Consider the following 4,410-nt stretch of genomic DNA (forward strand, 5'->3'; position numbering starts at 1 on the left):
GAGTATACTGGCCCAGGCTGCCACTGCTTCTTRTCTGAGCTGCTTTGTATACTTGGCCTACACATGGCATAGCCCATGTCTCATGACAAACCAGATTTATTCAAATGCCATGTGATAAAACACCTATACACAAAATTGAGCGGAAAGGCAGAGGGAATCCTGGTTGGAGACGCTCTTTGCCATCAGCAGGGTGCCTCTGGCAGGTCTCAGAAGTGTATTACAATGCACCTTCAAATGAGCTCATTTATTAGGGCAAGACAAACCAAGGGACTGGGAACAGGCTAAATCCGCTGCTGCTCTGGCCAGATGACAGTGGTGCATGGGCCAGGAAACAAGGGAAGCTGCAATATCTACCCATACTCCACACCCTGCTCGAGGCAGTGGGAAGGGTACTGAGGAAAAGCATCCTGCCTTTATCACCTTAAGGCCCCGAGCAGTCCCCATCCCTGCAGTGCTATTGTCACCCACAAACACACATGAAGCTTTTTGCCCTCCCTGCCTTTCCTCTCCAAGTTAGAGGCACTTCAAGACACAGGGCTTGTCCTGCCCACTTCACACCTGGAACCAGCTGTGAGAGCRTTGCTTGGCAGCAGAAACAACTGTGGAGAAAAAACCTCCAAGCACCATGTTTTCAAAGGCTTTGAAAACACTTTGAACCTAAAGAAGTTGAGTTTAGATTTGCTATAAAAGTCTTATAGAACCATTCTTTAGCAAACAGCTGTAGTARAGTCACACAGATGAGCTCCTGATGAACACCCTCCTGGCTTTGCTGCATACCCACACAGTGCCCRTTGACAGCATGGCTGGGAGACAGTGGGCAGGAGCAGCTAAGTTTGCAGCAAGACTTTGAACAGCTTGAAGCAGGGAAGGCTGAGATGCCTTTTTAATGCTTACCACACTGATGAGGGCCAGAGCAGGCACCACAGAGAGCATTTTAATCCTCCACTGCCAGCAGGGCACACCAAGAAGGAGCAGGAAGAAGGGCCCAGAGATGGTGCTCATCTAGTTAAAAGCAAATCCATCTTGCACGCCTTGARGTGCCTTGATTTTCTGTGGTAAGAGCTGTCACATGCATGCAGCTCCTCATTCTCAGGGAGAAGTGTAATCAAGTCAAGAAAAATCACCATCTTAACCGTGCAGTAACTACATGCTAATTTCTCAGAGTTAACCAGCTCCCTCTCAGGTCACTGAGCCCAGGAGAGACTAACCAGCATTTCCAGATCAGCTCCTGGCATGGTGTGCATGCTGAGACACCGCTGGCAGCATTAATGTGAGCATGCAGCCCTCTAGTGCCCACTCTCAGCCATGTCTCAGCAGGACCGTGTTGTCACCACTTGTGGCCATGTCCCTGCAGGGCTGTCACATTTTCTTACCCCTTTGCCCTGGATGGTGCATGTCATTCCCAGAACCACTCTCACAGGATGGACTTTGCTGGAGTCTGTTGGATTACTCCTGAACACACAGCAGCCACCACCAGGCACTTCCTCTCTGATGGCTTAGGAAATCAAAGTTGAAACTCCCAGAGGCAGGAAGGACCCTGGCTCCCCACGTGAGAGATTCAGCTGTAGGCCATCTCCAGGTTGAACTAGTCTCAAAATCAGCATCTGGGACTTCTTTTCTGCAGTTAAGCCCTCTCTTCACAGCCTCCAGAGTTGCTACTATGCCATGCTCTTCAKCTGTGGCCAGGCAAACCTCCCCCCCAAGGCCCATAGCACCTTTTTCCTAGTTTTATGGCTTTCAGCCTACAGCCTGCCCACAGACTCTGCTCCAGCACTTCCCTCTATTTCTGGGGACACAGGTCCTTCCAGCCACAGACCCTTCTTTAACAGACAGGGCCAATATATTTGYGTTTGACAAAGGATAACATCTCTATCACGATCCTTTCCAGGTCCTCCTGCTTGGCCACAAGTACTGAACATCTCCTCTTCACCTGRTCCACCAGCTCCAGGTTTAAACACAAGGAAGCCCCATGTCTACTTGAGATGCCTGCTTCAGCTTCACTRCTGCTGCACTTCAAAGCTCCCCTGGGATGCCTCAGGCTCCAGCYGCTTGCATCAGCAGGTATAGCTTTATCAGCTCAAAGGAGACCAGAGCCAGGTTGGCATCAAGCAGGGCTGCAGCTGGAGACACCCTGCTACCACACAGCTACAGTTCTGTGTAAGATCAGCCCTTTGCCACCCATGCAGAGCACAGGGTGGCTGTTCCCACCTCTGCCTGGGACCTCACCTGACTTTTAGAAGCAGATCTTTTCCCCTTTGTATAACTTGCATCTCTTCTTACCTTCTGCTTTCACTCCTGGCAACTTTCTGAAGAGCCTAGAGCATACCTCCAGGAGAGCACCAGCTAGCCCCAGAGTCACATTAAGGACCCTGCAGCAAGTTACTGGCTTGGTCTCCTGTRACTTTTATTTGCTGACAACAGGCGCCCCCGCAGTCTCTCCTTCCCATCTCCCATTGGCAGATCCTAATGAGGGCCAGACCTGGTCCTTGATGCTCTCCAGCTGCTGATCGGCTCCAGCATCACCTTTCCCCTTCTGCTACAGCCCTTGGGGCACAGCCCAAAGGTCTCCACTCTGCACAGCTTGTTTCAAGGACACATTCATTAGCCTGAGTGATGCAACTGGAAGATAACAGGGGCATCTGTGGACACATAAATTGTTTCTCAGCCATCATTTGTACTAGATAGCAGTAATGTTTGCTAGCATGCCATGCTGAGACACAGGGTTCAGTGGGGCAGCCTGAGCCTCTGCCTGGCACATGAGGGTACCTGAGACACCCCATGAGGGATGGCAGAGAGATCAGAGGACCTCAAGCAGACTCAAGTCCTTCYGGAAGCCAGGTGGAGCAGCACAGGGCATCTCCAAGGGCTCTAGACACCTGTGCTTGGGYAGCTGGGTCAAGGCCCAGGTGTCCTGCTGCTCAGTGCTGTAGCTACCCCCTCGCCRGGGGTTCAGCCGCTAGAGGGAGGCATGGGAGACTCGGACAGCGTGCGCAGCTCCGGTGCCGTCCGACGGGTGCCAGAAGCGGACGCGGGAGCTGATCTCCCACCCTGCRGGGGTGACGCCGGYGATCCCATCCTCCTCCAATGCTGCRGGGCGCCYGGCCCTGCCGGCTCCTGGCAAGCGGGGAGCCRCGGGGTGGGGGGACGCGTTGCCTTCRGTGTCTCCACGGGCGCAGAACGAGATGCGGTGGGGGCACGTGCCGTCCCCAGCCTGACTCCTGTGCGCCCGCCAGCTCCTGGTGATTTGGGGAAATTCACTCGATTTCTGTTCTGTGTTGCCAGGGATCTCAAAGGATGGGAAAAGCTGTGGCAGGATCAACAGGCTGGCGCGGGGGGAGAGGGGGAAGGGGGCCATGCTCCGAAAGGCGGCAGAGAGGCCGAGCGCTGCTCYGCTTTGCTTCCTCACCGCTTGAAAGCCACGAAAATGCGCAAKGGAGAGGCAGAAGCAGCATGACGGCTTGTCACGGCGGGGCTGGCCGGGTGCCAGGCCGGGTGCCAGGCCGAGTGCCCCACGCTGCGGGGTGAGCCTCAGCGGCTGCTCCCACAGCTCTGCCCGAGGGACCACCTGGGAACAAAACCCGCCAGCCCATCCCCCTGGCGTCAGGCCCGGAGCCGCAACCCAGCCGCTTTGCCCCACTCGCGCCCCTCTCAGTGCCCGTTTCGCCCTGCTTTCCCCCGAGGCAAGGTGCACACCGGCCCAAAGGGTGAAATGGCCAGGCTCGGGAGCCAGCAGCGGGCTGCCTGCTTTTTTATTATTATTATTAAAAAAATGGATAAAAAGTTTGGTAAGAAACCTACAGTTCAGCCTGCAAAGGAGCAAAGCAGCGGCAGCGCTTCGCCCTGSCGGGCTGAGCCGGGCGAAGCTCGGGCTCTCCCCTCTCCGCTCGGCCGGGAAAGCCCCCCGGCTTCCCGGGAAAGCAGGCGCCCCGCGCCCACGCTCCCCGCCGCGGAAGCACGGGCTGCTCCCCCTCGCGCCGGCCAGCCGCGTCCTGGTAGTGACGGTGCCACTGGCCCGGGGATGCCGGTCTCTCCCTCCCCCGGCTTCCTCTTTTCTCAGAAAGCCTGGAAACCAAAGGTGAAAGAAGTGGGTGGAAACCGCGCGCGTCGCCGTCCAGGAAGAGAAGTGAGTAAGGCGGCTGCAATATTTAACAGCGCCGGCTGTCAGCGGCTCGCAGCGGCGCTTCGACGAGAGCCGCGGCCAGGCCACGGAGCCGCCCGGTAGGTAAGCGCCGGGCTCGGCTGCCGCCGCGGAGCGCGGGCGATGGGAACGTGCTCGTGCCCCACGCCCAGCAGAGGCGGCGGGAAGGGGAGGAAGAGGAGGAGGAGGAGGAGGAGGAGGAGGCGGCACCACCATACCCTGCGGGGCACCAGCGTCTTCAAACTTATGGTACCTTTTTTTTTTTTTTTTTT

At 56.3% G+C, this 4,410-nt stretch overlaps 2 long non-coding RNA genes across 2 annotated transcripts in view; one reads left to right on the top strand and one right to left on the bottom strand.

Moving 5' to 3' along the window:
* The window catches only part of LOC146601322 (uncharacterized), a 5,337-nt gene extending 2,954 nt beyond the window's left edge, over positions 1 to 2,383 (top strand). The window contains exon 2 of the long non-coding RNA XR_014896162.1: positions 1,889 to 2,383. This is a non-coding gene — a long non-coding RNA (uncharacterized LOC146601322). The remainder of the gene's footprint in view (positions 1 to 1,888) is intronic.
* A 1,349-nt stretch (positions 2,384 to 3,732) lies between these two features.
* The window catches only part of LOC146601323 (uncharacterized), a 2,871-nt gene continuing 2,193 nt past the window's right edge, over positions 3,733 to 4,410 (bottom strand). The window contains exon 2 of the long non-coding RNA XR_014896180.1: positions 3,733 to 4,062. This is a non-coding gene — a long non-coding RNA (uncharacterized LOC146601323). The remainder of the gene's footprint in view (positions 4,063 to 4,410) is intronic.

The sequence above is a fragment of the Rhea americana genome, unplaced genomic scaffold (genome assembly GCF_003343005.1).
Source record: "Rhea americana isolate MKP2758 unplaced genomic scaffold, rheAme1 scaffold_104, whole genome shotgun sequence".
Taxonomy (NCBI): Eukaryota; Metazoa; Chordata; class Aves; order Rheiformes; family Rheidae; genus Rhea; species Rhea americana.